The sequence below is a fragment of the Nicotiana attenuata genome, chromosome 2, assembly GCF_001879085.1.
Source record: "Nicotiana attenuata strain UT chromosome 2, NIATTr2, whole genome shotgun sequence".
Lineage (NCBI taxonomy): Eukaryota > Viridiplantae > Streptophyta > Magnoliopsida > Solanales > Solanaceae > Nicotiana > Nicotiana attenuata.
In genome coordinates, this window is record NC_031990.1 from 44,647,904 (window position 1) to 44,660,726 (window position 12,823).

Below are 12,823 nucleotides of genomic sequence, written 5' to 3' on the forward strand. Positions count from 1 at the left end.
GGCAAGCTCAAAGACAGAGTGCAATGCCCGGAGACAGGGGTACGAGGAGGACCAGGCCCGAGTATACTCGACCCCGAAATAGTACCGTTAGGAATTTGTAACAGAATGAGCTAGATTCCTGCCACGTCCCCATAATCGCGGCACAAATCCCTGAACAAGATTGTACGACTCCGTACTAGGCGGTTAGACAGCTGTATCAAGAATATTCCCTACTGTAAATGGAAATATTCCTTATTTAGGGTTGCCCTATTATATAAAGGGGACCCCAATCATTTGTAACATCATCTGATCACTGAGCAAATAATATACTCTCTACCTTTCTCGCGTACTGTTCATCAACATGTCCTTTAGCTCTATTGTTCTTACTTTACTTTATTTACTTAATTGTTCTTATTATTCCAAGCCTACCTCGAGGTCACTACTGCTAAGTAACATAGGTTTGATTCACTTTTCTCTTTCATTTCTACTTCATACTTCTTGATTATTAGTCGGTATACTAAATCACGTATCTTTAAAACTACAAAATCAAATTTAATTGTTACTCGTACTTTCGAGGTAAACAGTTTGGCGCCCACCGTGGGGCTAAAGATAATAGTGATTATTTCTTTACTGATTCTTATTACACACGTTATCTTTACACTTTTTCTTGTCAAGAATTTTTGATTTTCAGGATGAAACATGTCTAGCTCACAAAATGCTCATGTTCATGACAACGAAGGTCTAGGTGAGAACAACAATGTAAGGGTCGGTGCACCACCGGTAAACCCTGGGGAAGTGCCAAACACGGAACCAGTTGATATTGGTTCTCATATTGCTATAAAAACCAACCTAGGCACAGACCTCGAAGGGAGTGTACGCAGGGATGACCAACTAGGGGCCAAGGAACGCCAGGAGTAGGAGATGGGGGAGTCAGCCTCCAAGTGATATTTGAGATGTTGCAGGCTCAGCAAATCGCCATTGCTCAACTTCAAAGTCAAAATAAGACCCCGAGTGTAGCTGAACATGAAAACAATCGACGCGCTGAACCAACGCCAGAAAGGCCAAATGGAAACGACTCGGGGGCTAACCCCACCATTATGAAAATGCTCGAAGAGCTCACTAAGAGTATCGAGTCCGGAGAAAAAAAATTGAGGATAGCGATAAGAAGTTGGAGACTTATAACTCCCGTGTAGACTAGATACCGGGGGCACCTCCAGTTTTGAAAGGTCTAGAAGCCAAAAAGTTCATAAAAAACCATTCCCTCAGAGCGCAGCTCCGATGCCCATTCCTAAGAAATTTCGCATGCCCAACATACCCAAATATAACGGGACAACCGAACCTAATGAACATGTTACTTCATACACTTATGGGATCAAAGGAAATGACTTGAATAATGATGAAATCGAATCAGTCCTATTGAAAAAGTTCGGAGAAACATTGTCGAAAGGAGCCATGATTTGGTATCACAACTTATCTCCTAACTCTATTGACTCATTTTCTATGTTAGCAGACGCCTTCGTGAAAGCACATGTCGGGGCCATAAAAGTGGCCATAAGAAAATCAGACATTTTCAAGATAAAACAAAGGGACAACGAGATGCTGAGGGAGTTCGTGTCCAGGTTTCAGATGGAAAGAATGGAACTACCACCGGTCTCCGATGACTAGGCAGTACATGCCTTTATGCTGGGTTTGAATGAGCGGAGCTCGATTGCTTCTCGACGGTTAAAGCAGAACTTGATCGAGTATCCGGCCGTGACGTGGTCATATGTACACAACTGTTACCAATCTAAAATTAGGGTTGAGGACGATCAATTGGGAGCCCCCTCGGGTTCAGTTCACCCTAACAAGTTCGCAGCCAATCCCCCGAGGGACACAGACCGGGAATCAAGATTCAACAAAGAATGGTATCAGCCATATGCGGACCGGAGGAACAGCGGACCGAGCCGTAACACTCCTCGGAGCAATCGGAGAAACGATCGAGGCCAAAGTTCTCGAGGAATCATGAGTAAGAGCGGGTTCGACAAAACATACCGACCCCGCAGAGGCTCCCCGATTATCATAGTACAACTTCAGCATAGATGCGTCCGGGATTGTCTCAGCTATTGGGATAATCAAAGACACCAAGTGGCCCAGGCCTATACAGACTGATCCTTCTAAAAGAAACCCGAACTTAATGTGCAAATATCACGGCACATATGGTCATCGAACAGAAGACTACAGACAGCTGAGGGAAGAAGTGACTCATTTGTTCAATGAGGGCCACCTTCGAGAATTTCTAAGTGATCGGGCTAAGAATCACTTCAGGGAGGGAGATGCCAGGAAAAATGAACAAGAAGAACCACCACATGTAATCCACATGATCATTGGCGGAGTCGATGTCCCTTAACGACCTGTGTTCAAGCGTACCAAAGTATCAGTCACCAGAGAAAAACGGACTCGGAGCTATGTGCCCAAGGAAGTCTTATCATTCTATGACGAGGAAGCGGAAGGCATATCTCAGCCTCACAACGACGCCCTGGTAATCTCTATCTTTTTGAATAAAATTCAAGGTAAACGTGTTTTAGTGGACCCAGGTAGCTCAGCAAAGATAATCAGATCGAGGGTCGTGGAACAACTTAGCCTACAAGATCATATTGTACCTGCATCCCGAGTCCTGAATAGCTTCAACATGGCAAGCGAAAAAACAAAGGGAGAAATTATCTTGCCAGTAAATGTAGCTGAGACCATACAAGATACGAAGTTCCATGTCATCGAAGGCGACATGAGGTAAAACGCATTCCTCGGGAGACCGTGGATACACAACATGAGGGCAGTGCCTTCAACTCTTCACCAGATGATGAAGTTTCTAATGGAGGAGGGAGTAAAAATAGACTACGGGAAGCAATATGCTGCAAAGGAGATGTTTGCAATCGAGGAAGTGGCGCCGACTCCAGAACCCTTGACCTCGGAGAAATCAAGCGCCGAGGATAAGCAGGCGGCTAAATATCAATCACAGCCCCCAGCCTCGATGGAGATAGAACAACAGGTAATCAAAGATGAAGAGGACTTCCTTACCCCTCGAACCTTCGTCATTCCTGAAGAGTCTGATGCAACCAAGTCAACTGTCGAGGAACGAGAGCAGGTCATACTTATCGAATATCCACCCAAGAGAAAGGTATACCTGGGAACGGGATTAACCCCCGAATTCAGGAAAAAACTCATTCAATTTCTTATTGATAATATGGATTTCTTTGCTTGGTCCCATTTAGATATGACAGGGATTCCACCAGAAATCACCACACATCGGCTGAGCATCGATCCCAGGTTCAAACCGGTGAAGCAAAAAAAGAGTCCTCAGTCCGAGGCAAAACATGACTTCATAAAAGACGAGGTAACTAAACTTCTTAAAATAGGATCCATTCGGGAGGTAAAGTACCCCGAGTGGTTAGCCAACGTATTTGTAGTTCCTAAAAAAGGAAACAAGCTTAGAATGTGTGTAGACTATAAGGACTTGAACAAAGCATGTAAAGATTCTTTCTTATTACCAAACATCGACCGAATGACACGGCTGGCCATGAGACCTTAACTTTTCTTGATGCCTACTCCGGGTACAATCAAATTCAGATGAACCCAGAAGACCAGGAAAAGACTTCATTTATTACTAAATTTGGAACTTACTTTTACAACGTCATGCCCTTCGGGCTTAAAAATGCAGGAGCTACATACCAACTCTTAGTTAACAAAATGTTCGAAGAACAGATAGGTAAAACAATGGAAGTCTATATTGATGATATGTTGGTTAAGTCCCTACACGCAGAGGACCATTTGGCTCATTTGCAGGAAACATTCGAAATCTTGAGGAAATACAACATGAAGCTTAACCCGGAGAAGTGTGCCTTCGAAGTCAGTTCGGGTAAATTCCTCGGCTTCATGGTGTCAAACCGAGGTATCGAGATTAACCCCGATAAAATCAAGTCCATCGAAGATATCAAGGTCGTGGATAGCGTGAAAGCCGTGCAAAGGTTAACGGGTCGAATGGCTGCCTTGGGTCGGTTCATTTCGAGGTCATCAGATCGAAGTCACCGTTTCTTTTCCCAAAAAGAAGAAGGATTTTGCATGGACCCCGGAATGCCAACAAGCCCTGGAGGAACTCAAGTGATACCTATAGAGCCCGCCTTTGCTTCATACTCCGAAGGTAGACGAAAAGCTTTACCTGTATTTGGCGGTGTCGGAAATAGCGGTAAGTGGGGTACTAGTTCGAGAAGAGCAAGGTACGCAATTCCCTGTTTATTACGTGAGCCGAACTCTAGGAGATACTCAAACAAGTTACCCTCACTTGAAAAAATTAGCACTTGCATTAATAAGCGCATCTCGAAAGCTAAAGCGATACTTTCAATGCCATCTTATATGCGTATTAACCACTTACCCTCTTCGAAATATTTTGCATAAGCTCGTATCGGGCAGATTGGCCAAATGGGCCATCGAGCTTAGCGATTATGATATCGAATATCAACCCCGAACGGCCATCAAGTCTCAGATCCTAGCTGACTTCGTGGCCGATTTTACGCCGGCCCTTATACCCGAAGTGGAGAAAGAACTCCTGCTAAGTTCGGATGTAACAACGGGGGTATGGACCCTTTTCACAGACGGTGCCTCGAATGTGAAGGGGTCCGGGCTTGGCATTGTCTTGAAGCCACCCACGGGTGATACCATTAGACAATTTATTAAAACTTCTAGATTGACTAACAACGAGACCGAGTATGAGGCCATGATTGCAGGTCTCGAGCTGGCTAAAAGCTTGGGGGCAGAGGTCATTGAGGCGAAGTAACTTTGATACAGCGATACTTGGATAAGCTACAGGTAACTTTGCACCGCTTCAAGGAGTGGACTCTGAATCATGTGCCACGAGAACAAAATAGCGAGGCCGATGCACTTGCTAACCTGGGATCCTCGGTCGAAGAAGATGACATCGTCCCGGGGACTGTCGTCCAATTATCGAAGTCCGTGGTTGAAGAGGGTCATGCTGAGATAAATTCAACGAGTTTAACATAGGACTGGAGGAATAAGTATATCGACTACCTGAAGAATGGAAAACTCCCATCGGATTATAAAGAATCGAGGGCCCTTCAAACCAAAGCTGCTAGGTTTGCATTAGATAAAGATGGAACATTGTACAAAAGAATGTTCGATGGGCCATTAGCGATATGTTTGGGGTCAGGGGACACCGATTATGTTCTCCGAGAAATCCACGAAGGCACTTGTGGGAATCACTCCGGCGCCGAGTCTTTGGCTTGCAAAATTATCAGAGCAGGTTATTATTGGGATATCATGGAAAAAGAAACTAAGGAATTTGTCAGAAAATGTGATAAGTGTCAATGATTCGCACCGATGATCCATCAGCCTTGAGAACAACTCCATTCGGTCATATCACCATGGCCTTTAATGAAATGGGGGATGGGTATAGTCGGCCCTCTACCAACGGCCCCAGGTAAAGCTAAATTTATTCTGTTTATGACTGATTATTTTTCTAAGTGGGTGAAAGCACAGGCCTTCGAGAAGGTCAGAGAAAAAGAAGTTATCAACTTCATTTGGGACCACATCATATGCCGGTTCGGGATACCTGTCGAGATTGTGTGTGACAATGGAAAATAATTCAGCGGCAGCAAGGTGAAGGAGTTCCTCAAGGCACACAAAATAAAGAGGATCCTGTCGACACCATACCATCCAACTGGAAACGGACAGGTTGAGTCAACAAATAAAACTATCATTCAAAACTTGAAGAAAAGACTGGACGATGCGAAAGGGAAATGGAGAGAAGTTTTACTCGAGGTCCTTTGGGCATATTGGACGACACCGAATTCCAGCATGGGGGCCACCCCATTTTCCTTAATATATGGCTCCGAGACCCTCATCCCCGTCGAAGTTGGAGAACCCAGCGCTAGGTTTCGACATGCATCGGAGGAGTCAAATCACGAGGCTATGAATGCTAGCTTCGAGTTATTAGATGAAAAGCGAGAAGCTGCGCTTGTTCGGATGGCCGCACAAAAGCAAAGGATCGAAAGGTACTACAATAGAAGGACCAATCTCCGACACTTCAAAATCGGGGACTTAGTTCTACGGAGAGTTACCCTCAATACTCGGGACCCAAACGAAGGGAAGCTAGGCCCGAATTGGAAAGGATTGTACCGAGTCCTCGGACTGGCCGGCAAAGGATATTACAAACTTGGCATGACGGAAGGCGAACAACTGCCAAACAAGTGGAACATATGGTTACTCAAACGATACTACTGCTAAGGTACGACTTTATCCTTTGTCCATTTGAATTTAAAACTCACTTATTACAGATTTTTTATCAAAGCTATCGAAGGTACGCGATCTCGAAGACACCTTTTTTACACGAAGGCCTTAGGTTTTAAAGCACACTATCACGACCCCAAATACCCGGTCGTGATAGCGTCTATCGTAATACTAGGCAAGCCAACCCAACAAGTAACCACAACCAATTTCTTTTACTAAAAACATTTTTCTAACTTGTAGTTAAGTCTCAATTTTCATAAGGAATTCATAATTCACTGAAATGTGCGGAAAACATTACAGAAAATAAACCAGCACAGCCCAAACATCTGGTGTCACGAGTCTAGAGCCTCTAAATACACAAATCCGTCTGTCTAATACATGACCAGTCTAAAAATGCAGAAAGAAACAAGATAGGAAGGAGGAAAGCAGGGTTGCAGACGCCGTGCAGCTACCTTGCAGTCTCCGACAAGCTCCGAAAATGCTGAGAAACCTCACTCTGTCGCTCGGGCACCTGAATCTGCACACAAGGTGCAGGGAGTAACGTGAGTACGCCAACTCAATAAGTAACTAAAGTAAATAAGGTCTGAGTGCAGTGATGAGCAGTTAAAAATCATATGTATAAGAGTATACAACAGAATATCAAGTCAAACCCAACAATTTAAAAGCCAGTTACTTCGTAAAACTTCAATTTAAATTGAAATACTTTGAAATCATTTACTTAGCATCTTTCAACAGTGGCTCATTATAAAAGGAAAAGTGAAATCAGCAAAAACGTCATAAATGGGGCCCTCGGGCAAGGTATCACTCACAAATATAGCCTCTCGGTCACTCGTGACTCAGCTCTAGTCACACAGTACTCACACTTAGCACTCAGGCTCAATAATATCTCATAATAGTAATAATCATAATGATCGCTGCGGCGTGCAAACTGATCCATAGTTTATAGTCGACTATGCTCACTGGGTTGTGCAGACTCCTACAGCCCAAGCGTCATATCGCTGCGGCGCGCAGCCCGATCCAATATATATATATCGCTGCGGCGTGCAGCCCGATCCATATAAGTATCGCTGCGGCATGCAGCCCGATCCATAATATATACATATAATATTGCTGCGACGTGCAGCCCGATCCATAATATATATATATATATATATATATATATATAGATTCCTCACGATTAGGTCCTCAACCTCTCTCAGTCATTAACCTTACAGCCACCCGGGCATAACAGCGAAAATCAAGGAACTCAGCCCAAACAGTTTTCATATTTTAAGAAGCAGAGAGATAAAAACCAGGTTTAAACAATAAACAGGTAAAACATGGCTGAGGATATGCTTTCAAACAAATAGAGTGAGGAAAATAGTAAAAATACCCCTAAGGGTCTCAACAGGTCGGCACAAGGCCCCAAACGTGGCATACAGCCCATAATATAGTATCAATCTCTAAAATACGTGATGTCATAAGATTTCAAATCAAGTACGTGGCTTAATAGTCGCTACGGGACGGACCAAGTCACAATCCCTACCGGTGCACGCCCGCACGCTCGTCACCTAGCATGTGCGTCACCTCATTTATCAAATCAATACGAAATATCGGGGTTTTATACCCTCAGTTCCAGATTTACAATGGTTACTTACCTCAAACCGGATGAAATACTACTCCGTGACTCCCTTGCCTCTCGTCTCGGCCTCAACTCGCGTCGAATCTACCCAAAATCAGAATCATAACATTATAATATGCTAAAGGGATGAAGCCCATGCGAAATTAATCAAATTATACCAAAAATCCCGAAATTGGTCCAACCCGAACCCCGGGACCACGTCTCAAATTCGATAAAAATCACATCAACGGAATCCTTATCCTCCCACGAGTCTATACATACCAAGAACACTGAAATTGGAGTCCAAATGACCCCTCAACTTCCCATTTTAAGGTCTCTTAATCTCAAGCCCTAATTACCCATTATTGCACTGATTTCTCCAAATCCTCACCACTAATTAGACCTTTAATCACATACAAACGAGTTATGAAGTCAAGAATATTACCTCCAAATGATTCCCCTTTGGTTTCCTCAAAGAATCTCTCTCAAAAGCTTCAATCCCATTCAAGAATGGTGGAAAAATGGAGAAGGGTCGCGGATTGGGCTATTAAAACACTGCCCAGCTTTTTAATTTACTTAATCGCGATCGCAGAAACCCCTCGCGATCGCGAAGCACAAACTCTGCTGGCCCCAAATTTCACTCTATGCGATCGCGTATATACCCACGCGAACGCGATGCTCAGAGTCTTACACCTATGCGATCGTGATACACAGAAACCTACACTCACACAATTGCAGCCCTATCTACGCGAACGCGAAGAATAACCTGGATGCCCCCCTGAGACAGCTCTACGCGATCGCGAGCCTCCTCACGCGATCGCGATGAAGAAAAACCTGCAACAGAACTGAAGCTAAAACCTGTAACTTTTTAACATGCAATTTGATCCGTTTAACCACCCGAGGCCCTCGGGCTCTCAACCAAACATGACAACATATCCCATAACATTATTCAAACTTGTTCCAACCTTCGGAACGCTCAAAACAACATCAAAACACCAAATTTGCATCGGATTCAAGCCTAAAAATTCTAAAAACTTCCAAATTCCGCTTTCGATCAAAAAGTCTATCAAACCACGTCCGAATGACCTGAAATTTTGCATGCACATCCCAAATGACACAACAGACCTACTGCAACTCCCAGAATTCCATTCCGACCCCTGTTTCAAAATATCACCTATTAACCGGAAAACGCCAGAATTCCAATTTCGCCAATTCAAGCCTAAATCTACTCTGGACCTCCAAAATACATTCCGATCACGCTCCTAAGTCCCAAATCATCTCCCGAAGCTATCCGAACCATCGAAATTCACATCCGAGCCCTTATTCCCATAAGTCAACATCCACTTGACTTTCCACCTTAAGCCTACTCAAAAGAGACTAAGTGTCTCAAACCTTACCAAAACCTCTCCGAACTCGAACCAATCAACCCGATAACATATAATGCAACTGAACAAAGAACTAAGAAGCCGAAATGGGGAAAATAGAGCAGTAACTCATGAAACGACCGGTCGGGTCGTTACATCCTCCCCCTCTTAAACAAACGTTCGACCTCGAACGAGTCAAGAAACATACCTGAAGCCTCGAATAGGTGAGGATATCTGCTCTGCTTCTCCCGCTCTATCTCCCAAGTAGCCTCCTCCACGGGCCGACCTCTCCACTGCACTTTCACTGAAGCTATACCCTTTGACCTCAACTTTCGAACCTGCCGCTCCAAAATAGCTACTGGCTCCACATCATACGTCAAATCATCTTCTAACTGAACCGTGTTGAAGTCCAAAACATGAGATGGATCCCCAATATACTTTCGGAGCATAGAAACATAAAATACCGGATGCACACTCGATAGGCTGGGTGGCAATGCAAGCTCATAAGCCACCTCTCCAATCCTCCAAAGCACCTCAAAAGGCCCAATGATCCGGGGACTCAATTTACCTTTCTTCCCAAATCTCATAACACCCTTCATGGGTGAAACCTTCAACAGAATAAGGGGTTTATTCAGCCTAGTGTGTCGCCATGGGGTGCGCATGTCCAATTCATGAAGAATAAGCATGGCACTATAAGGATGTGCATTGATTACAGGCAGTTGAACAAAGTCACAATCAAGAACAAGTATGCTTTGCCTCGTATTGATGATTTATTCGACTAGCTTTAGGCAGCGAGAGTGTTCTCCAAGATTGATCTCAGGTTAGGGTATCACTATTTGAAGATCAGGGACTCGGATATTCTTAAGACGACTTTCAGGACCCGATATGGTCATTATAAGTTCCTTGTGATGTCTTTTGGGTTGACCAATGCCCCAGCAGCGTTCATGCATTTGATGAACAACGTGTTTCGGCCCTATCTCGACTCGTTTGTTATTGTATTCATTGATGATATCCTGGCGTACTCGCGTAGTCAGGAGGAGCACGCTGAACATTTGAGAGTTGTATTGCAGAGGTTGAGGGAGGAGAAACTTTATGCAAAATTCTCCAAGTGTGAGTTTTGGCTTAGTTCAGTGGCTTTCTTGGGACACGTGGTGTCTAGTGAGGTTATTCAGGTTGATCCGAAGAAGATAGAGGCGGTTCAGAGTTGGCCCAGACCGTCCACAACCATAGAGATTCGTAGCTTTCTTGGGTTGGCGGGTTATTACCGTCGGTTCGTTCAGGGATTTTCATCTATTGCATCACCCTTGACCAAATTGACTCAAAAGGGTGCTCCTTTCAGGTGGTCGGATGAGTGTGAGACGAGCTTTCAGAAGCTCAAGACTGCCTTGACCACAGCTTCAGTGTTAGTTTTGCCATCAGCTTCAGGTTCATATACGGTATATTGTGATAATTCTAGAGTTGGAATTGGGTGTGTGTTGATGCAGGAGGGTAGAGTGATTGCTTATGCTTCTCGTCAGTTGAAGCCCCATGAGAAGAACTACCCTGTTCACGATTTGGAGTTGACTGCCATTGTTCAAGCGTTGAAGTTTAGAGGCATTATCTCTATGGTGTGTCTTGTGAGGTGTTTACTGATCATCGTAGCGTCCAGCACTTGTTCAAGCAGAAGGATCTCAATTTGAGGCAGCGGAGGTGGTTGGAGCTGCTAAAAGACTATGATATTACTATCTTGTACCATCCGGGAAAGGCCAATGTAGTGGCCGATGCTTTGAGTAGGAAGGCGGTGAGTATGGGCAGTTTGGCATATATTCCTGTTAGGGAGAGGCCTCTTGCAGTTGATGTTTAGGCCTTAGCCAATCGGTTTGTGAGGTTGGATATTTCGGAGCCCAGTCGGGTCTTAGCTTGTGTGGTTTCTCAGTCTTCCTTGTTCGATCGCATCAGAGAGCGCCAGTATGATGATACTCATTTGCTTGTCCTCAAGTACAGAGTTCAGCATGATGATGCTAGAGATGTGACTATTGGTGATTATTGGGTATTGGGATGCAGGTCCGGATATGTGTGCCCAATGTAGATGGGCTTTGGGAGTTGATTCTGGAGGAGGGCCATAGCTCGCGGTATTCCATCCATCCGGGTGCTGCGAAGATGTATCAGGATTTGAGACAGCACTACTGGTGGAGAAGAATGAAGAACGATATAGTGGGGTTTGTAGCTCGGTGTCTCAATTGTCAGCAGGTGAAATATGAGAATCAGAGATCGGTTGGCTTGCTTTAGCAGATGGATATTCTAGAGTGGAAGTAGGAGCGGATCACCATGGATTTCATAGTTAGACTCCCACGGACTTCGAGGAAGTTCGATGCTATTTGGCGATTATGGATCGGCTGACCAAGTCCACGTACTTCATCCCTATGTGTACTACCTATTCTTCAGAGCGGTTAGCTGAGATTTATATCCGAGAGATTGTTCGCCTGCATTTGTCCTAGTTTCCATCATTTTAGATAGAGGTACTCAGTTTACATCGCAGTTTTGGGGGTTCATGCAGCGAGAGTTGGGTACTCAAGTTGAGTTGAGCATAGTTTTTCACCCTCAGACGGACGGGCAGTCCGAGCGCACTATTCAGATATTGGAGGACATGTTGCGCGCTTGTCATTGATTTTGGGGGTTCATGGGACCAGTTTCTACCGTTCGCGGAGTTTGCTTACAACAATAGTTATCAGTCGAGTATTCAGATGTCTCTATATGAGGCTTTATATGGGAGACGGTGTAGATCTCCAGTAGGTTGGTTTGAGCCGGGCGAGGCTAGGATTTTGGGTACAGACTTGGTACAGGATCCTTTGGACAAGGTGAAAGTGATTCAGGAGCGGCTTCGTACAGCGCAATCGAGACACAAGAGTTATGCTGACAGGAAGGTTCGTGAAGTGTCTTACATGGTTGGGAGAAGGTTCTACTGAAGGTTTCACCCATGAAGGGTGTTATGAGATATAGGAAGAAGGGAAAATTGAGTCCTCGGTTCATCGGGCCTTTTGAGGTGCTTCGAAGGATTGGGGAGGTGGCTTATGAGCTGGCTTTGCCACCTAGCTTGTCGAGTGTGCATCTGGTATTTCGTGTTTCTATGCTCCGGAAGTATATTGGTGATCCGTCTCATGTTTTGGATTTCAACACGCTTCAGTTAGACGGTGATTTGACTTATGATGTGGAGCCAGTGGCTATTTTGGAGCGGCACGTCCGAAAGTTGAGATCAAAGGATATAGCATCAGTGAAAGTGCAGTGGAGAGGTCGGCCTGTGGAGGAGGCTACTTGGGAGACCGAGCGGGAGATACGGAGCAGATGTCCTCACCTATTTGAGGCTTCAGGTATGTTTCTTGACTCGTTCGAGGATGAATGTTTGTTTAAAAGGGGGGATGTAACGACCTGGCCGGTCGTTTCATGAGTTACAACCCTGTTTCCTCAATTTCTGCTTCTTTATGTGTTGTTCACCTGTATTTCATCATATCGTGTTGGTTGTTCTATGTTCGGAGTGGTCTTGGAGTGGAATGAGACACTTAGTCTCTAATTTAGGAGCTTAAGTTGAAAAAGTCAACCGGATGTTGACTTATGTGTAAAAGGTCTC